General features: G+C 37.2%; 1 protein-coding gene across 1 annotated transcript in view; it reads left to right on the forward strand.

Moving 5' to 3' along the window:
• The first annotated feature begins 428 nt into the window (after positions 1-428).
• The window catches only part of LOC134208660 (reticulon-4 receptor-like), a 92,552-nt gene continuing 69,603 nt past the window's right edge, over positions 429-23,377 (forward strand). The window contains exon 1 of the mRNA XM_062684426.1: positions 429-554. The gene's annotated coding sequence lies outside the window, so the exon portion shown is untranslated. The remainder of the gene's footprint in view (positions 555-23,377) is intronic.

Consider the following 23,377-nt stretch of genomic DNA (forward strand, 5'->3'; position numbering starts at 1 on the left):
GTTTCAAAGTCCTTCTTGAGTTTCACTATCTGCGCGGTTTTCACTGAGTGGAAGCTGTTGAGTATTCCTTTTTAGCTATGTAGGTTTTCTTGGAACCTGCGATTGATGGGGAAGCGTAATTAACAGTATAATGATAAAATGAATTCCCCCATACTAATTTGCATGCAAACTTGAAACGACTTGTGCTAAATCAGTTTTAATCCAGAGCTCAAATTTTCAGAGGAGACTCAGAACATGGTAAAGAATCAGATGAGCACTGTGGAGCAAAATCGATTTTTTGAACCAGCCTAATGTATACCTAATCTTATCTATTAAAGGTTTACTAGAAGTACCTGATAGAAGTATTCCAAGAAATCTTTATCTTTATTTTTATTTGAGCTGTTTATCTTTGCACATAACAGCGACATTATCAAGCGTCTCGAGCAGTGCTTCTCGTAAAATTGCAACAAATGGTAACTCCGTTATTTTCCTGGTGTTTCTGTAAATACTGTATGTGAGTTAAGAATCCATTGGAGGCTGTTTCGAAAAGGCAATATTGGAAAATAGAGCTCAAGGTATGGAGTGAATATATTATTCAGTACTCTTTATGTGTATAGTGTATCCAGAGTTGTTACGGAGATCCTGAAATATTTTCCCCGCGAAATCCGCGCCGTCATGAAATTCATTCCGCGCCAAATCCGCGCGACCCAAAACTAAATTTTAAGCAAATACACGTTAAATATAAATTTTTGTTACCACAATTTACTGAACGTCTTCATCATCTTCGAGTTCGTTTTTATAATATTACTGATTTTAATTATGTTTTTGCCTTTCTCGTACATCAAGGTGTAACAAAAAGGCTATAAATTCACCCCATGTTGTATAGACGAATCCAAGTAAAAATAAGAAGAAGACACACGACGGTGTTAACTTTGACAGATCCTATAGCACAGCATAGGAAGATCATTTTAAAATGCTTATAATAAATTCTAGAGAAATTGTAATTAAAATCTGATTAATGTAGGGTACGGAAAAAGTTCTGAATTACATATTCGGAAGCTTATCTCAATTTTTTGAATATTTTCCAAAAATGTATCTATACAGTTCGGAACTTTTTCCGTTTCATACTTCAATCAGATTTTAATTACATTTTGTCTAGAATTTATTATAAGCATTTTAAAATGATCTTCCTATGCTGTGCTGTAGGATCTGTCAAAGTTAACACCGTCGTGTGTCTTCTTCTTATTTTTACTTGGATTCGTCTATACCAGTCGACTCAGCTCGACGAATTGAGATGATGTCTGCCTGTTTGTGTATGTGCGTGTGTGTATATATGGGCGCAAAATAAAACTCACTAATGTTTTAGGAACGTATCTTAAATTGAATTGCTTACGAAAAGTAGCATTCAACGAAGAATGGTTTCCCATTGTTTCCTTTTGAAGACTAGCCACACTATGGGATCACAAGTTATGGTCAAAATACGATTTTTATACAACAAAACACGCTAAGAAAATCCCACCAAGACTTTTTCATACATCAAGAAAGGTCCTATCACAGCTAGGTGGATCAATCATGGGTCCTTAACTTCAACTTTACACATGTTTGTACCAATTTGAAAAAAGAATTGAGGAAATCGCAGTTAATAAAACAACCCTTCTAGATGGACCTTTTCACCACTCGAAGTACTGAGGCTAAATGAATAAGAACTAAACAGCCAAAACTATTTCAATAAGCACCGCTTTTTAGATTTAGATGATGGTTTCAGCATGTATTGTTTCGTTATTTTCAGTGTGTCAGGAATGTTCAGGCCAGATTTGATCATAATTGTTTATGATTATAGATGAACTTGGCAAATAATACAATTTCTGCTGAAGTAATTAATTATGCAAGTTTGTTGTAATTATTGATCATTAGCATTATGACCGCACAATTTGAATTTTCACTGAAGATTTTCTGCGAAGTCCCCGGAAAATATTTTTTAGTTTCGGAAATTTTTGGAATTTTCGCAAGGAATTCTAGGAACATACATATAAGCGGAGTTCTTCGAGATTTCACGATATTTATTCGGCAGTTCTAATGCAAATTCTTTTTAATTATCGATGGAAAAACATATTGTTGAAAATTTTCACGAGAAATTATTTGAATTTCCCACCAAAAACTTTTTGATTTTCCACAAAAAAATTGCAATTCTTGTAAGAAAGCATTTGTAATTTTCATGAAAATTTATTCGAATTTATTACGATAAATTCACCACACAGTCAACTGCAATTTTCCATAATTTCCAACGAAAATTATTTTAACTCTTTGGAATGTCCACAGGATTTTTTTAAAATTTCCTCAGGAAATCGCTCCTACTTTGCAAAAGATATTTCAAAATATCGTAGGAAAACATGCTGAAATTCAACGAGAAATTATTACAAATTTTCTCGGAAAATTACTCGACATTTTAACGGGAAAACTTTTGGAATTTGGAAAAAAAATTCTTGGGATTTCAACGGATGATTATTCATCGAGATATTGTATGGAATTTTCAAGAAAGACTGGTTATCAATCGGGAAATCCTACGGAATTTCCACGAAAAACTTATTGGAATGTAGACTTGACATTCTCGGCATTTAAACTCGAAATTTTTCGAAATTCTGAAAATTCTTGGGTTTTCTACAAATTTGAACCGGCATAAAGAATTATAATTCAGATGCGTGACAGATTTTAAGCAGTGGCACGGCGCGCCGATGAAAGTGCCGGTAGGGGTGGCGCACACCTCACCTTCAACAGAAATTAAATGAATTGGCTTCGAGCTTTGGTTTCAGGAGCTATGAGCAGAGGATTGAATTTGATTTCGTTTCGAATTTTTAATAAATATTGTGCTGGATTTTGTTCAGTTTGATTTTGTTATGTTTGAAATTTGAATTTTACTATAATGTTCACAATGAATTTGTAAATGGATTTGTATAGCTGAATTGCTGAAAACGTGGTTGATTTCCATATTTTTTCCTATCGCATATGATATTTTGTAAAATTTGAAAAAGTCTACGTAGACATCAAGGGGTGGAGGAGGGGTTTCGGAAAAGTCTACGAAAGTCTACTAGGGGGGAGGGGGGGTTTGAAATGTGAAATTTTGGTCTACGTGGTGGACGGCCCCTAACTTTAAATTTGTGAAATGAGTTCAAAAAGTGAAAATAAAAACATTCCAATATTTTCATTCTTTCTATTTGGAGTTGTCCATGAATCGCGTAGACCAAATTTTCACATTTTCAAATCCCCCTCCCCCCTACTAGACTTGCGTAGACTTTTTTGGATCCACCCCTTTTCCCCGCTCCATGAAGTCTACGTAGACTTTAAAACAAATCGGAATCGAATTGTCACCTAATTAACCACGTCTTTTCTTCAGGAAATTCTTCCAACATTTCCCAAGAAATTCTTAAAGCAAGGTGGCCAACGAACCGGGAAATTGGAGTCATTGGGAAAAAGCGGGAAAACCGGCAATGTGAACAAGTACCGGGAAAATAATGTTTCGTCAAGTTACATTCAAAATTTTTCATAGTTTTTGATGAAGTTGATTTCAGGAAAAAAAACTCTTTAATGTTTATTACTCAGACGGATTTTAACTGAATTATTTGGTTTTAGTACATAGTGTGTATGAAGTACAAAAATTAAGTTTATGTTGTCACTAGATTTTTTGATAACATTTCGATTGATATATATTATAAGTATTGTGTTATGATGCGAACATTGGATCGAATATCGAAATATTCATTCTTTTGAATGTATTAAACTTTAAATTATTCTTCTAATGCCCAGACTCGCCTTTAGACGAGGTACTTCTATTATTTTCTTCTGTATTTTTTAATTGCATAGAATTCGAATAAAATGAATATAGAAATAACAAATTTTCAAGAGTTATTTGAAATTAACTTTATTTAAAAACTGGCAGACCCGACAAACTTCGTTTCGCCTGAAATTGATTTATTCTCTGCTTAGTTCTCGAGTTATGCAGAAAATTTGTATGGGAGCCTTCCTTTTTAAAGAAGGGAGGGGTCTCACACCATTTTAAGAACCTTCCCCGGCCCCAAAAACCTCTGAATACGAATTTTCACGCTGATCGGTTCAGTAGTTTCGGAGTCTATAAGGATCAGACAGATAGAAATTAATTTTTCTTCATATAAATAGATAGATTCTACAAATCATTAAAAAATTGTATTTTTTTGATACTTCATTATTTCGTCTGTAACATTCTAAAGAATAAAATATCTTCAGTTTAGTATTTTTTAACAACTGCCCCAAACAGAAGGTTATGATGGTGAAACATATACTACATTTTATTTTTCAACTTGTTACGGAAGGAAACGTTCAAACTTTTGAATAATATTGATTCGAATGGATAGAAAACTGAAAAAAATTAAAGCTAAATTCTATAAACACAAAAATAATTGATTATTCTACGAGTCGGATTTCTAGATTTTGATTCAATTTAGAAAACAAAATGATGATTTTTATCGGAAACAAATACTTGAGTCTTCGGGTTAAATTTGTTCAAATTAGTTGCTTTATATTTTTTTGGATTTTTAGAAAAGCAATAACATTTACTATGATTCAGTTATACACTGCTTAACTTACTTCTTTCCTAAATTCTGTTCAAAACATCGATTTAACATAGAGAACAGACGTTTATCTTCATTCGCGTGCTTGTGTAAAAGTTTGTACTGGTCATTTTGAAGTAGGTCGTTATGCCCCCGTTGCGCGGTGCTAGTGTGCTGATAAATATGGTTAAAATTTGCCGTATTTGACTTTTTAGCGCTAGTGTTCATTCCGAATCGCTCCTAGGTGGCAGCACTATATTGTTTATGTAGTGTACGCCAACGCCATCACTTAGTGATATTTAGTTTTTATGTCAGGCAGCCTGCGTTGCCGGCGCCGAGGTGCGATTTAAATCTTTACACATGTTTTTAACAAAATTTTGTTCGAGCATCCATGTCTGTTCTCTGTGGATTTAATTTGATTTACTTTATCAAAAATAATGGTGTCTTTTTTCACATATTTTTTTTATAGTCTGCTGAGTAAGATCAAACCAAAAGCTGAACATTAACAATATTTCGGCTATACTATAAAATACTCTACTTTTTACTGTTTTCTGTGAACATTATGCTCAATAAAGAAAGAATCACACTAGAAAGCCATGCAATGTCTATTGCTTATGACATATAAACTTACGAAAGTTTTGCAACTAAGAAAAGAATCAAACCATTGTAATTACGTGCTAATGTAGTACTACCATATTGAGCAAATGCTGGTTGACACTAATTACATGGCCATGAAGCACTCAATTTCAGTGTGCCTGATGATCAAAGCATTTCGCATATATTGTCGCGCTCTTCTCAAACGCTCAGTTCTTCGCGGTGGTAACGCGCAAGCAAAGATTGCGCAGCAGCGCGCCCATAAGCTTTTACACAGGGTGCGAGTCTGAGCTGTTAAATTTAATAAGCCGCCGAATGGGGTTGCCATAGCTGAATAGCCGCCGTGTGTAAAGTAAATGGGCGCGCTCCGGCGCAATTCAACGGAGGCTGATTGAGATGATCACGATCTGAGTGTTTATCTTGGGATGCATAATAACGTTGTTGCTAATTTATTGTATCTATTTCAAAGGTTCGCCCTTTAATTGACTGTACAAACTGTAGAAGTAAAATACAAAGCTACTATAAAATTTGTGGCCTGAGCTAATGGAATACCACCTTGAAAAAACCGCGAGTCTTTCGGTTCCTCAAAACTACCAATATTGTAATGGAATCATAAAAATTGTATTGAAAAACATGTGTTCGGCTCCATAATGCTTCACGGCAAATTAGCCTTCCAAATAAAAGATGAATAAAAAAATGATGCTTACGAAAAATTGGTGTGGAAAATCGATTGGAATGTGAATGTCTTATTAGCTACGAAAGTCTATCATTTTTCGTGAAGCGCTCGTTTTTCAAACTTGGGAAGTGTACCCCTGCATCCGTATCGAAAAGTAAAAAGTATTGACCTCCGGTTTTGTCACAAATAAAAATACCTAGTTACAGTTCATAAACTCTTACCCTGAATTTTTTTTCAAGTAAAATAAAAACCGGGAAAATTTGACGAAACTTATCGGGAAAAGCGAAAAAACCAGGAATTTAAAAAGCGTTGCACAGAAAATACTTCCAGCAAATCCACAAAAATACTATGTAAGGAACTCTACAAGAAATTGCTATGGAAAAGCCACAGAAAATTTATTTCCGGGACGATTTTTTGGTAATTCCTTTAGAAATTCTACGAGAAAGATCTTATCAAATTCTATAAGAAATCTTATAGAAAATCAAATGAAACTTTTTTTTCAAAAAAAAAAAATTAGTTAGTAATATTAAACTATTCAAAAACGTCCTTCCTCCACCAATGACACAATTCCAAAAAGCTCTAAAAGGGACGCATCCTATGGAGAGAAGGGATATCAAATTAGAAAACCATTTCTGTCTAGAATCGATGTTACATGATCGTGAACCGTTTTAAAATAATTTAAAATTTATCATTTATACAAGGTGAAAATTGAGTTTGCGTAGTAATTCAATAGTTATTAAGTAGCATTTCAAAATTGTCCTTCACTTTTATATGTGACTCAGAAGCACAACATTAAATACTTTTATCGGACAAAATATGGACGTATAGGAAGAGTTCCCCCAGCGCACGCCGGACACCTCTTAATACCGGGACACTTCTTAAAACAATACTTGCCGAAATCCCTTCAGAAGAAAAGGAAGCCTTTGCCTTTAAGGAATATCGGATCCACATGTTATAAACAAGCAAGTTTGAATCAATAATATTAAAATTGATTGGACGCATTATGATTATGTGGAGATGGTAAAAATGAACCATATTTTAATTAACTTTGCTGGATATATCGTTAAATTGTAATGTAAAATCAATTTCGGAATCCAGCCGCTGTACCCTACATCCGGACAGTAAGAATTTTAACACTCGAGCACCCGCGTATTTTGTACAACACTATTTACCAAGAAAACATCGCTCGTGGTACACAGCACGAGCGAGCTTGTATGAGCGTTCCAGAACCGCGCGCGTGCTGAGCGGGTAATGGGAGCAAATAGGCATTTTTACAGCTGTTTTGTGAAATCAATTTAATTGAATCTCTTGGTATCAGAAAACCACAGAAATAAGCAGAAAAGAAAATTGAGGATGGTTAAGAGTAGGATGTACCAAATTTAGCTGGAGCGTCAAATCAGCTCTACTAACACACATTAGGTAGACACCCCATGACAGCCGCGAGCAAACTGTTTTATTGACAGTTCATACGGAAAAACCGAAGAATCTCTTCGAGTAATGCCGGCTGTCTTGATGACGACGAATGAGCGTCAAAGCACACAAGACAACATTTACAATGAACAGCCCATCCGCCTCACTACATCCACGGCGCTACAATGTCGAACTAGCTGCTGTGATGCTGAAAGTTTGGCAACAGCGTGCATCGTGCATTCGTGTATGTCGTCGCTACGACACTTCGGGTTGAAGGAGAAGTAAGCAGCATGGAGCGACTGATAGCATGCAAAGCGACAGTTGGTGCCAGGCCTATGCTAAGAGCTCATGTTTAGCGTAGCCAACACCAACACCAACGCCGAGCAACGTACGTCAAATCTAAAAAAGCCTAACATCATAAAACATCCAAATTCAGCTTTCTTCAATATGCAACTTTAATCGGGAATATTCATTAAATATGACTAATGAGTTTAATTGATTCAAAACGTATTCTACATGATCAATTTTGATTTTACTTACATGGAGATCAACAATTTGTCTTTTATTTCACCGTGAAAACCTTGAGCAGAATTTAAAAATAAATCCTGCTCTTTTATTGTTGTGGATATTTTTAATTATCAAGCTACAATCATTGGTGTTGTTGACGATTGTTGACATCTCATGCAACTGACAGCGGTCTATCTGCACACTGTGCCCGGGACATGGTGGATATTTTTAAGCTAAGGGAGTTAGATAGGGATGTCTATAGCCTGGTTGGTGCTCTTCCAAACTGACTGCAGCGGAAAGGCTGTACATTTGGAAAGCCTGTGTACGACGACAACCGTTCAACAATGATATACGACCTCTGCGACGACTTCAATATGTCAATTTTGAATACAGGAGAAGTTACACGAGTGGCTCCTCCAGCAAGAGATAGCCGTCTAGATCTTTCCATTTGTTTGAGCTCATTATCGTTGGACTGTACTTGGAAGGTGGTCCAAGATCCCCATGGTAGTGATCATTTGCCGATCAAAGTCTCGATTTCCAATGAACATAATCAACCTGTTTCTATCGACCTCTCATATGACCTCACGAAACACATTGATTGGGAAAATATGCAGAGGCCATCATTGATGGCGTACAGTCGATAGAAGCACTTCCCCCGCGAGAAGAATACGAATTCTCGCGTGATTTTTGAAAACGTCGTAAGTCCAAAAGAGAGGCTCTCTTTGTTTACTTTCTCTTTCGATTATTACAAAGCCATACTAACATTTACATTGGATTTTCCAGCACCGATCTGAAGAAAATAGCTTTGTCTAGTGTGCTGAGGTGAAAATATTGCAACAAATTTTAAACTAGCTTAGATATTAGCAAAAGAGAGCGTAATGAAAGAGAGTCTCTCATTTGGACTTACGACGTTTTCAAAAATCACGCGATACGAATTATTCGTATCCCAGTTGATCCTTGACAGCGCTCTTCAGGCACAACGCCGGCCAGTGCCAGGAGCTTCGGTTCGTAGGAAACCACACAGTCCGTGGTGGGATGTCAAGTGTACACAACTTTATCGCAAGAAATCTGCCGCGTTCAAAGAATTTCGGAAACACTGTTCGATCGTTCTTCACAAACGGTACATCGCGTCGGGAGAAGAATGCGCAACGCGTCGTCCGTAAACGAAGATCGTGAAAGTTCGTCGCGCTGGATACTCGACTTCGCAAAGAAAGTTTGTCCGGATTCGGTACCGGTGAAGCAAGAGTTACGTGATGCTTTTGCTGACAGGGATGACATGGATCGTCCCTTTTCGATGATTGAATTCTCACTTGCTCTCCTTTCATGTAACAATTCCGCTCCGCTCCGCTGGATAGAATCAGGTTCAATTTGCTTAAAAACCTCCCAGACGTCGCGAAGAGGCGCTTATTGAGCCTGTTCAACCAGTTACTGGAGTGCAACATTGTTCCGGATGATTGGAGGCATGTGAGAGTGATAGCCATCCAGAAGCCCGGAAAACCCGCGTCGGATTATAATTCGTATCGCCCCATCGCGATGCTGTCCTGTCTTCGGAAGTTGTTGGAGAAGGTGATTCTCTCCCGGCTCGAAGAGAATAGTTTGTTGTCAGATACACAGTTTGGTTTTCGTAGGGGAAAGGGGACGAACGACTGTCTTGCGTTGCTTTTATCAGAAATTTAGCTTACTTTCGCTAAAAAAAGCAAGTGGGCTCAGTGTTTTTGGACATTAAGGGGGCTTTTGATTCAATTTGCGTCGATGTCTTATCCGACAAGCTCCACGCGTGTGGACTTTCTTCGATTTTAAACAATTATTTGTACAATTTGTTGTCAGAGAAGCGTATGAGTTTTTCTCATGGTGACTCGGCAACTTCACGAATTAGCTACATGTGTGTCCCCCAGGGCTCATGTTTGAGCCCCCTTCTTTACAATTTTTATGTCAGAGACATTGATGAATGTCTCATGCAAAATTGCTCGTTAACACAGCTTGCAGATGACTGCGTTGTATCCGTTTCGGGGCCAACCTCAGTTGATCTGCAAGGACCATTGCAAGATACTCTGGACAATTTGTCCACTTGGGCTACTATGCTGGGTATCGAATTCTCTCCGGAGAAAACTGAGATGGGAGTCTTTTCAAAAAAACATAATCCGGCAAAGTTCCCGCTCCAACTGATGGGTAAGACAATCACTCATAGCATGTCTTCTAAATATCTCGGGGTCTGGTTCGACTCGAAATGCACCTTCGGGAAGCAAATTGTGTATCTGACACAAAAATGCCATAAACGTATCAACTTCATGCGAACAATAACCGGAACATGGTGGGGAGCGCATCCAGAAGATCTTATAACGTTGTATCGAACAACCATTTTGTTGGTCCTCGAATACGGCAGTTTTTGCTTTCAGTCCGCGGCTAAAACACACATGCTGAAGCTTCAATGGATTCAGTACCGCTGTCTCCGTATCGCGTTAGGTTGTATGAATTCGACTCATACGATGAGCCTGGAAGTACTTGCGGGAGTACTGCCTCTGACAGATCGTTTCGCGGAATTATCGCTCCGGTTCCTCATCCGCTGTGAGGTTCTCAATCCATTGGTCATTGACAACTTCGAGAAGCTGCTCGAACAAAACCCCTAATCTCGATTCATGAGTATTTACCACTGGTACATTACGCTGGAGGTAAGCCCTTCTTTTGTAGACACCAATCGTGCTAACTTCTTAGACTCTTACTCTTACAGTTCCTCTGTTACTTTTGATCTGTCCATGAAGCAGGAGGTTCATGGAATACCAGACTTTCTTCGTGCGGAGGTCATACCTCCATTATTTGCAAGCAAATACGGGCACACTAGCGAGGAGAGAAGCTTTTTCACAGACGGGTAAAAAATGGATGACTCCTCTGGTTTCGGTGTTTTTAACGTTTTTCATAGCGCCTACTTTAAGCTTAAAGAGCCTTGTTCCGTATATACTGCTGAGCTAGCATCTATACACTATTCTCTCGAGCAAATCGCATCCCTACTTCCTGACCACTTTTTCATCTTCACCGACAGTCTAAGTTCCTTGGAGGCTGTTCAGTCAATGAAACCGGTGAAGCATTCAGCGTATCTTCTTAACGGGATACGGAAAGCTTTGAATACTTTATCAAAACGGTCTTACACAATCACCATGGCTTGGGTCCCTTTCATTGCTCGATCCCGGGAAATGAGAAAGCGGACTCTTTGGCTAAGGTGGGCGCTATGGAAGGTGATATTTACGATCAGAAAATCACCTTCGATGAATTTTTCGTATTAGTTCGTCAGGAAACCTTGAACAGCTGGCAACAGAAATGGACAAATGGGGAGTGTGGTAGATGGCTGTTTTCAATTCGCCCGCAAGTGTCGAAGCGTCCATGGTTCAAAAAATTGAAAATGGGACAAGACTTTATTCGAAACATGTGTCGTCTAATGTCCAATCACTACACTTTAAATGCACATCTTTTCAGGGTGGGGCTCTCGGAAGGAAATCTCTGTGTTTGCGGCGAGGATTATCAGGACATCGATCATGTCGTGTGGGCGTGCGAGGAGCATCGTGGCCCCAGATCTGCGCTAACTGAATATCTCCGGGTCCGAGGAAAACAACCAAAGCCTATTAGTGTTGTCGGGCCTTGATTTCGAGTACATGTCCCTGGTCCACCAATTTTTGAAAGTTGCTGATGTAAGACTGTAACCTTAGTCTGCCCTTCCTCTTGTCTGTTGTTCCCCATTACGAATGTCTTCCTCTTGTTGTCCATTTCAATGCCTGTCGTTAATCCCTTCCGTAAGTCTTCCTCTCGTTGTTGTCTCCCAAAAAACAGTTTTTTTTTATCCCGTTATAGATGCGAAACATCGCGAAGAATGTCAACTTTGTGAGCATCAGCATTGTAATTACTTAAGTACCCTAAAATCCTTTCCTTTCCTACTGTATTATTGTATTCCCTAACCTCGACCAAACCGTGAGTCTTTCGGTTCCCCTAAACTAACACTATGTATAAGAACCAAGAAAAGTATTGTAAAGCTTGATTTCGGCTCCGTAACGCTTCACGGAAAATGAGCCTTCCAAATAAACGAAAGATTAAAAGCAACAGTAGTTACATGACTACATTTAACTCCAAGTTTATGGATGAACATTTCAGAATCCAATTTTAATCCACTTCGCGTTTTCAAGAGTACCACTTTCAATAATGAAGAAACGAGCAGCTGCCCGAGTAGCATACATGTTGCAAATTAGTTGCCGCAACTTATATGAGACCAAATTAAGTTACATTTAAGTTGCTGCAATCAAATCTGTTCAAAATGTGCTACTTGGGTGTCATCTTTCTATTCCACGCTTGCTGCGACGCAGCAAAGCGAAAATAAAAAACCAACTTAAGGTGATTATAGAATGAAGCCAGAAATCGGCCATTTTGTAAACCACGTGCTTTTCCAATATTTTTTTTCAAGAGCACGACATGAAAGAACCATAACGCGTATGGGGCTAAAATAATGGTAGATCGTTTGCTTAGTTATGCTGAACAATCATAATTTGAGTTTCGGCACTGTACGAAAACGATTACGCCAGATTTGGGGTTTTGGAAACGTATGTAGATAAACGTGTGGTGAATTTGAAATTCACCACGGGCTTCATTCTATAATCACCTTAATTCACCGAGTAGTGATACTGCCTTTCTCGCATTTAGCCAAGACACCAACCTTATATGGAGCTAATGTAGTTCGATGAACCATTTTCTTAATAATTTCTAAACGCAAAGGTCGATCGTTACCAATAGTGATCAACTAGGACTTGCCCTCTGTCGAATGCAACTTGTTGCGAGAAAATCGGTTAAAGATTACTATATGAAAAGTTGTCTAATGTTTTTCTTAGCTTTTGTGCACACACATACACACACATACACACGGACAGACAGACATATGCTCAGCTCGTAGAGCTGAGTCGATTGGTATATAACACTATGGGTCTCCGAGACTTATATAAAAAGTTCGTATTCGGAATGAAATGATAGCCTTTCGGCACAACTTTGTTGTACGAGAAAGGCAAAAAGATGACAGTTATTTATTTGAAACTTCTTTGTTGAGAATGGTGTCTCTGAAAATGCGAGGTGACAATTTTTTGGATTCTGAACAGTTTCACCTTAACCCCATCGTGTAATAAATTGAATACCTTAATGGACATGGCATCAAAATTCTCCAAAGGCAAGTTTATCTGTCGCTTCACGGTTTGTCGAGCTACGCAATGTGGCACGGCACAACAAAGAATCTGATTGTTTCTTGTGGCAACATGATTTATTGGTAAGAATGATCATGTGAAATAAATCAAACTTTACCGTTTTGTTCAGATTTATAATATAATGGCTACTACAACTAGGCCCTAGTTTCACAAACTACTATGTATCCATAGGTATCCATAACGTGCTACGCTACGAGTGAATGCATCTTCTAACATGTGCATTTTTAAATGTGAATTGGAAAACAGTAAACCGTTGTCGTGACCACCTTTGTTACATTTTTAACTATGATTACTCTTCCATAAATTCATAACAAGTATCCATATCAATACCTGAGATATCAATACCAATCAAAAACAAGGAATACTTTCAACCGTCTAAGGCGAGTTAAGTACTTTCCATTAAATTCCACTACGTTGTGTTATCTTTGCAGATACGTATTTCGACCTCAACTGTGAGCTCGTCTTCAGTGTCTCGTACTTGACTAGTAAGTCGAGTCAAGTACGAGACACTGAAGACGACCTCACAATTGAGGTCGAAATACGCATCTGCAGAGATAACAAAACATAGTGGAATTAAATGGAAAGTACTAAACTCGTCTTAGACGGTTGAATACATTCCACTGCAATGAAAATGATATCATTTAAAAATGACTCAGATCAAACCAAATATTCTTTTTTGCGAACGTTATTCATATAAGAGCATGTTATCAATAACGGAACAAATACCATAAAACTGAACTGACCGATAAAATTGTAGTTTCAGAACGCTTGTTCCGAAGAGCAAAAGTTGGCGGGAATATATGCTTTTTCACTTCTCAGAGGGAAAAGTTTGCTGTGTATTGACGATCTAACGTAAAGCCAAAAAGAGTAGACTACACTCTGAGAAAAATCTATACTAAATAGATTAAAATTCATTCCCAAAACCCCAAATTCGTATTCGATCCAAAAATACCGGGATAGTATAACTTTACGAAAAATCGTTTAGGTTAGTTTTATACTTCTTTAGTTTGTTATGGATATCTTCATGGTTTTTAGGTTATGTTTGCTTGTTATTGTTTTATTATTTTTATTTGTAATTTAAAAGAAAATCAAAAATAAAAGTATTTTTTCTTTTTCTCAAATGCTAACATTCAGTACATCGGTTCAACCGTGTATAGTTCCACGAAAAGTGTATAGTATCATGGACTTTCGGAAGGAAATTGGTACCATCATGAGTCACAACGACGGTGTTGAATAGAGCCTTGAGGTTGTTATTGCTTGTGGCTGGAACACTGCAACGTCCTGAAAACGAGCAGGAAGTGGATAACGATCGACTTTCTGAAAAAAAATAATAGGGGAAGGGGGGGGGGCAATATGCCCTAGCTAAGCAAACACTGCTCTATTGTCTTATTTGTAACGCTATTCATGGGTATTTTTACATTATGCATCAGTTAAACAAGATAGCTAGTTGATGCCATTCAAAAATTGTCAAAAATCTCAATAATATTCACATTTCAAAAAAGTGGTGATATTCTGTTGCCGGAAAACTCATGAGGCAAAACGCCTTTTAGCTGGCAGCTCATAGGGAACAAAGTACCACGCGTCGGCGAATCAGCATTCTAGTATGGATAGTCCGTGGAGACCCAAGTACTTCGTAGGTTATTCCCACTAGGGCGTTTTGCCTCGCCAAAATGTTAGATGTTTCTTCAAAATGTGGAAATTTTCGGTTTTCCGAGCTTCCCATGCACTATTTTGAAACTTTTTTCGCCTATCCTACATAATTTTAGATCTAGTTTTGTTACGAACATCAATGACGGTAAATATGAGGGAAACCACAAAAGGCGTTTTGCATCGGGAGGGGGGCGTTTTGGGGCCTCTTCCCCTAATTTGGATATAAACATTTTCCAAAAATATATGCTGCCTTATCAATCTCGGCATGCCCGTGTGCGTAACAAAGTTGATTTGAATTTGCCCCGCGCGTGGCCAACCAGTGCTGAATGATTTCATTCAAACGGTGCACCGCAGTGTCTGGTGCTTCTTCAGGGTAATGATAAGATCCAGTGCACATAATTCCGGTGGTAAGAGTTTCTACAGCTCTATGTGGAACTCGAAAGCAATGCATTGACCAACGTGCCATTCGCGGCAGCATGGGTGTCGTGTCCATATTACTCTTCTGATTATGATTATCTTTGTCCATCAAGGTCATGATCTTGGCCGACTTGTCTCCTCTGAATACATAGCTGCCTGATGCTAGCTAGGTTTCAATTGAGCGTATGTTCATAGTGTATTTGCAAGACAAAATGTAGTGCACAAATAAATTATTCTGAATACCAGAAAAAAATATTTTAAGCTCTTTTTAGTGAAATGTATTCAACCGTCTAAGACGAGTTCAGCACTCTCCATTTAATTCCACCAATTATTTCGATATCTTTGCAGATACGTATTTCGACCACAACTGTGTGCTCGTCTGCAGTATCTCGTACTTGGCTCGACTTGAGTAAGTCGTCGAGTCAAGTACGAGACACTGAAGACGACCACACAGTTGTGGTCGAAATACGTATCTGCAAAGATATCGAAATAATTGGTGGAATTAAATGGAGAGTGCTGAACTCGTCTTATACAGTATTTTGAATAGCTATCTCAATGGCAAATCCGTTCAAACAAGCACGAATACGATTTCAAGATTTGTTCGCTAATTAATAGCAGATTCTGCATAATGATACTTACCATTCTGCTAGCCCCGTTAGCTCGTGATGAATCCAGTGTGTGAAATCGATCAGATTTCCAATAAAATGTTGACATTTTCTGCCCCTGTTCGCTGCTCCCTGTTTAAATCCTTTTCTGATGGCCGCTCTTTCCATGATTTGGCTGGAACCTATCTCATGATGTCACGATTTTTTTTCGATATATATTCCGAATCTTATTTCTCGCTGAATGATCTACAAAAAGAAATATTAATTTAGTAATCGCTTGTTTTCTATTAATCTTCATACGCTTTCATCGATCCCAGCAAACCATATGTCGTATATCAATGGACACAAAAAATCGTATATATGTGGAGAAATAATCGAAATCGTATATAATTCTGTATAAGATTGTTCCATGCAGATAAAAAATCCTTATTAATTACATGTTTCATCACAAATACGATTGGGTTTATTAAGTCGTATAAATGTTTATACTTTTCCGTATTCAATAGCATCGAATCGTAAAAGGTGATCATAATTACGATTATTTCCTGAAATGCGCCTCAATCGTATATCAGTTTTTGTCAAATCGTTAATTACATCTATATTTATCGTATAAGCAGATGTTAAATCATGTTATCGCCAATATCGTATAGTACGGACAATAGTCATATTTAAAAAAAGTAAATATTTTTGTGAGTTTTGTTTCAAAAAACAATACAACGAAAATGCGTCAATTTTTACTGAACCATAAATTGAAAAGCATGAGAAAATCCGGAACATACAGCCGATTGTTGCGGAAATACAGATCATCGTTTGAATCAGCTGCTCAAAAACGCAAAACTCAAATGACAGATATTCCGAAGGTTACGGAGGCTCGTCAACAGTCCGAAATGGTTGTTCTGGAAGCTGAATCGGCGTATCAAATGATTGCTAATTCCAATTTCTGTAGAGAATCGGATGGAGATTATTTGGAAACGGAAGGTAATAATAAGTATTTCATACTTAATAGGCAATAACTAATAATAAAATGTGTGATAATTCTCTTTTAGGCACCCGATCCGGACCAATCTCTCCGGGATTGGGCAACAGAATTTCACATATCACAGTCTGCTATACAATCTCCCACTCAATTGCTGAACTCAAATTTGAAGTTAGATCTCCCCAAAGATGCTCGAACAATAATGTCCACACCGCGGAATTTGGTGATAGCGCCCATGGAAGATGACGGTTTTAATTGGCATCAAGGACTAGAACGGTGCCTTCTCAAAGCGTTGAGTGGTATACAACAATCTATAACTATTTCATTAAACATAAATATCCCAGTCAACACAAAATCGTATATGATGCCATATAAGATGCTAAAGTGGAGGCGATATACGTACATTTTGTATGGGGAAGTACGTATATGGCCTCCAGTTTAGCATCTTATGTGACATCATATACGATCTTATGTTGACTGGGATATTGACGGCCTACCAATATACAAAAGTGCTATGAAGAACTTTTGGCCGATAATATTCAACATTCATGAGTTTCCTAAATTACAACCGTTCGTGATCGGTATATTTTATGGAGTTGGTAAACCTAAAAACGCCACTGAGATTTTAAATCCATTCATTGAAGAATTGGTAGCGCTATTGAACTCTGGTCTACAAATTGGGGACAATAAAGTTATTTTGAGAGTACGATGCTTCATTTGTGATACGCCAGCACGCGCTTTCATTAAAGGAGTTATGAATTTTAATGCGAAGTACGGATGTATCAAATGTACTACTAAAGGCACATTTTCGCAAATATCGAGAACAATGGCATTCCCTAACTGCAATGCCTCTTTGAGAACTAACCAAGCCAAGTAATACTCCGACCACCAACGCTGCGACTCACCACTAATCATGCTTCCAATAAGGGAATATCCATTAATTACGTAACGCAAAAATTTGACTTTTTCAACACCCCCTCCCCCCTATGTCACACTTTTTGTATGAAGCATCTGAACATTTTGTATGGATCGTCACACTTCACTAAACCCCCCCCTCCCCCCTCCAAGCGTTACGTAATTTGTGGACGTTCCCTAAACATGATTGAAGACATAATTGTGGCTGATTCGCTGCATTTATTGGAATTAGGAGTTATGAAGAAACTTTTGAATGGATGGCGAACAGGTTGCATGTCAATGCAGACAAAATGAAGTACTTTCGAAAAAAAAACGAGATTTCTAAAATTCTGGTTAGTGTACAGTTTTTTAGCTCCAGCTGTAGGTTTTTGGATGCTGCTCAGCGGATCTGCAATGGCTGATAATAGGATAGAGTAAAGATTTGATCGATATTTTAAACAGTTTTGTCTTACCTGCAAACATAGCGTTATAATCTTTTGAATCCACAGGTTTTGACTTGACGCTTTGTTTCAAAATCTTCTTTTTACCTTCAACGTCTGAAACTTCTGTCTTCGCCAAGTCGTCCGCTGCTCTTTCAGCCGCCTCAAAGCTCTGGATCTTTTTCCAAATAATCACGGGAATGCGTTTGACCGAACCGTGGAACTCAGCGCCAGACTCGCGCAGCTTCTCAATTTTTTCATTTGAGAGCTTTGGTCACAACAAAATACCGTTTTTTATCCAGGACATTGGCACCGTCAACTGGGGGGAAGATGATCATTTTTAAGACAAAACATGCAATAACAATGTGTGTTTACATTTTAAATCGAAACAAATATTTTCAAAACATGTACTGCTATACGTTGCAATAATCAACAACTTTACTTTTCTGAAATGCGTTCGCATTAATTAAAAGAAATTAAATTATCACACATTTTTTGAATAATCTGGTTTGGGGTGAAGTTGATCAAGACAGCTCTACTAAAACCATTATGACCTAGTAGTCAAAATACACTAGGTTATTTGTATGAATGTTGAATTTACTACGTAAAGAAGTCTAAGAAGTCAATATTTGAAACGAAAATAGTGTCATTTATGACTATCTCTCTCTTTCTTCCACAAAATACATTTTCATGATTATAATCGAAAAACTCGGATTTCTACCTAGCGGTAACATTACTTGAACGGAGAATATTGTTGACTGCCGTTTCATAAAAAAATTTGGCACTTTTGACTGACACATCAAATGATCATCTTCACCTCAATGATCATCTTCCACCCAGTTGAAGGAAACGTAAGTACCTGAAACTTTTTGTTCTCTATGAACTGTACAACAGCAAACATGTTGAATTTTTGAACCGAAATCTAATTTAAAGACTAAACCGGATGCGGGCGATGCGTGTTTCTTATTTATTCCCTGTGATGTCACTTACCAGTGCAGGCAGAAGTGCAGTTTTTTTTTCTAAATTGATTAGAATTGAACATAATGGGTAACATAATAACAAATTTATGCATACTTGAAAACAGTATTTTATGTTGTTAAGATACTGAGTGTATTATTGCGTTAAAGTTTTTAACTAATGAAAGTTTTTTAAATGAATACATGTCTTTGTACAAAATGATTAAACAGAGCGAAAATAGCAACATTGTACCTGCATCTCGCTTTCTGTTACTGAGATCGTATATCTTGGAAAAAGATCGGATATAGATACGTGATGTCTGTGTAATCGTATTAATAGTTATGATTAAGGTATATAGTCTTAGTAAATCGTAAATCTAGTCCAGTTTATCCCCGTGTTTGTTGTTATTTTCTCTAGTTTGTGATTTTTTGTATCGTAAATGATTTCATCGAATTGCAAAGGCTAAAAATGCTTCAGTAGAATAATTCGAAGAAAGTCAATGCCAAAGATCGCTATCAAATGCATGTTTCAGGTGATGTAATGCTATTACTGGTTCCTCTCAATGTGATCGTCGAAGGTTCGATACCCACGAAAAGTAAGTTATGTAATAAAATACCAAGTTGAAATAATCTTTGAAAGGACAAAATAAATAAATCGAAAGCATGATCCTAGAGCATAGAACAAAAAAAGCTTTATGAAAATAGGTATACCAAAGCACTTTTTTTTTATTTAATTACCGTTGCCTTTAACAGTCGTATATCGGTTCTTGAAATCGTAATTGACATGCAAAAATCGTATAATGTTCCTCAAAGTCGTTTTCTTTAATGTTTCCTCTACACTGAATTGCAAAAAAAAATCGTATTGATGTAGTTATTAAATCTGATATATAATACGATACAATCGTAAAGTGATCTTAGAAATGCCATAAAACCGCATATAATAATAAATTAAATTGGTACAATCAAATGTATGCTGCTATATGGCCTCCACTTTGGGATGTATATGCCGCTTTTGGGCAATCAATACGATTCCTTTGCTCTTATATAAGTCCGATTAATTCAATTGCAACTTTGATATATAAGACAAATTGCTAACTGGAATGTCTAAATTGGATATTTTTTTGACTTGGCTAAACTGATACCTTCAACCACTGATAAACATGGCGACCTGACAAAAAAAAAGTGGACAGTATGCAAGCAAAAATATATTCACATTCAAATTATTCTAAACCCGAATAAGGTTTAGAATAATTTTTAATGGTAGCTAGTATATCTTTTATACTACGTAAAGTATAAATGGTAAATAATGAAATAAAAGGTTCAATTACGGATGCAAGGTGAACCGGCCCAGGGCCGAAAACCTCACTAATAAAGATAATAATAATAATAAACCTTTACAGATTTATTTTATTTCTTAGTGTACGCTTGCTTAAATGACAATTGTCGCATATGGGGTGACACAACTGGTTTTGAAAAGGTGAAAAAATGTAGATAATGAATATGCTGATGAAATTATGTACTTTTAATTTTGAAATATTTAGGAAACTTATTATTAAGAAAATTATTTTGAGCTTTTTCATGTTTTCATGTTTAGGGGCGATCCAAATATGACGTCCACTACTATTTGAGATTTCTAGACCCCCTTCCTCTTCTGTCACGCTTTTTTGTATACCTTATATATGTAGTGCCACAAAATCTTAGACCCCCTTCCCCTCTGAAACCTGTGACATCATTGTTGAACGGCCCCTTATTGTCTTCCTTGTAATTAATAAGGCACGGAAGACAGCCTTTCTCTTGAGATCGAAATACGCATCATGCAAGCCATATTGTGTTGCATGTAAAACTACTAAACCGACTTTTTATAAAAAAAAAACCCTGATTGATCCACCTAACTGTGTTTATGCCTTTCTCGTGCATTAGATATACAGGTCGGACTCGATTATCCGGAGACTCGATTATCCGGGGACTCGATTATCCGGGGTTCGATTATTCGGAATTTTAGACTCGATTATCCGGAGTATTTTTTTTTCTTCGATTTTTTTTCTAATTGTAAATTTTTATTTTCAATAATATAATAAACAGTATGATTATGTTAACAATGGGACGTATCTAGGTTGTGGGAGGGGGTTGAGAAGGGGGTCGTTTTGTATATTGAAATTTGACTATAGGCTTGTATATCAACTTCCTGAATTCAAATGATTATATTACAGTTATATTCATTACAGTTATTATTCATTCATAGGGATGCTCTACATATTTAATGTTATTTCCATGAATCAATTATTTTCTTTAGAACATGTCCACAAACTTCTCGCTTCAAGAACTTTTCCGTGGAAGTTCGTTTCCTATTTTAATTTCATGCAATTACTTGATAGATTATTAAGCTATTGCATTTGAAACAAAACAGCCGCTCATTCGAAAGATGAAAACATAACCTCGCTACCATAGAACGATGTGTTTGGATGCATAACATGGGTTGCAGAATTCGCTCTCAATTTATAATTAACAACGATGGGCATAAAACACAAGGCTTTTTTATCATAACAAGACCTGAAAACAAATTGCTCATCACCTGATACAAATGCGAAAAAAGGGACAGAGAAATATTCCCCCCACCGACGATGTGATAAAACGCTTCTTTCTATTACAATTGCCATTGTAGAACAAGTCAAAATGCTCCATCAGCATCAATTTCCTTACAATTGGAGTTGTTCTAAAGGAATTTATCTTGCAGAATATCACCCTTTGAGGAATAATTCATCATTTTCATAATGCAAAAATCGCGAATTCTCACGGGAAAATCTTCAGCAACAAACGGAAACACGTTACCAAGAAGAGATTACAAGTACGGGCATGGGCGTAGCCAGGATTTCGAGAAGGGGGGAGCCAACTTTTTTGGTCTTCTAAATCGTAGTTTTATAGTAGTTTTATAAAAACACATGAATATTAACACATGAAACCAAATCCAAACCAAATCGAAACAATAATGATTAAAACAATAATATGTTTTTAAAAATGCGTGATTTATTGCTCATCAGATTTTTTAAATATAGTTAGAAAAATATTAATGAACTTAGTATTCAGAACGAATATTAAATCGGCTATAACAATTATTATAAAAATCCTGCATTCTTCCATAAGTTTAAGAAAACTAGAACCATACATCTGAATTTCTAAACAAATCCTCTCTGAAATAATATTTATTATAAAATAGGCAGAAAAATCAATATGCAAGCTTTCTCCAGGATTTCCTTCGACAATTGCTCCTGGCATTCTATCCGAAATTCTATCAGGGATTCTTTAGGAATGCCTCCAGCAACTTCTTCGGCAGTGTCTTCAGAAATTCCACCATAAATTTTGCCGGGAATTAATCCGAAAATTCCACCATTATTTACCATTCCTTTATAAGTTCTGCAGAATTCCCTGCAATAAGTCAAATAATTTCGTGCTGTTTCCCATAATTTTTAAGAATAAGAATATTCCGTGAAAGTTCCGCAGAATTGCCAGTATACATTCCTAAGAATTCCACGAAAAATCTTCGAATTTCTTGTGTAAATTCCATAAAATTTTCCGTGAATTGTTTCGAATAATTTCTTGTGAAAATTTCAAAGAATTTCTCCAGGAATGAAATCCACAATGGAATTTTCGGAGGAGTTCCTAGATTAATTCGCAATGAAATCCTGAAAGAATTCCGGTGGAAACTTCAAGATTTCCACTGGGAGATCCTCCAGGAGTTTCTCCGAAAATTCCTCCTGGAATTCTTCCAGGAGTTCCACCGGCATTTCTACCAAGAATTTCTCTAGGATTTCCTTCGAGAATTATTCCGGTAGTTCTATCGGCAGTTCCTCTGAAAATTCTTTCGGGAATTTCGGCAGAATTGGAATTTATTTAGGCTTCTTCAGGAATTTAAATAGATTTTCCACCAGAAGCTCCTCCGAGAATTCCCCAAAAAAAATTTTCAGCTAGACGAGATTTGTCTATAAGATGAATTCTCTTGTTTCCGAGAATGTTTCTGGTAGTTTCCCCTGGGTTCCTTTGAAAATTCTCCCGGAAGTTTCTTCAGAAATTCTTCCAGAAAATTCCTTCGAGAGTTCCTTCGAGAATTCCACCAGCAATTCATCCGGAAGTTTCTCCGGAAATTCCTCCGGGAGTTCCACCAGAAGCTATTCCAGGAAATTATTCAGGCTTTTTTCAGGAAACCATTTAGGTTTTCTTCAGAAATTAAGCTGGAAATTCCTCCCGAAGTTCTTCCGATAGTTTCTCTGGGAGCTCATCCGGGAGGTCCTCTAGGAATTCTTCTAGGAGTTCCTCCTGAAATTCCTCCGGGAGTTCTTACGGGAGCTCCTCCGGCAGTTCCTCCGGGAGATCCACCAGCAGATTCTACGAGAATCCCTCCGGGAGTTTCACCTGCAGTTTCTCCGGGTGTTTCTCTGAAAAGGAACTCCCGGAGGAACTCCCAGAGTAA

Source organism: Armigeres subalbatus, chromosome 2 (genome assembly GCF_024139115.2).
Source record: "Armigeres subalbatus isolate Guangzhou_Male chromosome 2, GZ_Asu_2, whole genome shotgun sequence".
NCBI lineage: Eukaryota > Metazoa > Arthropoda > Insecta > Diptera > Culicidae > Armigeres > Armigeres subalbatus.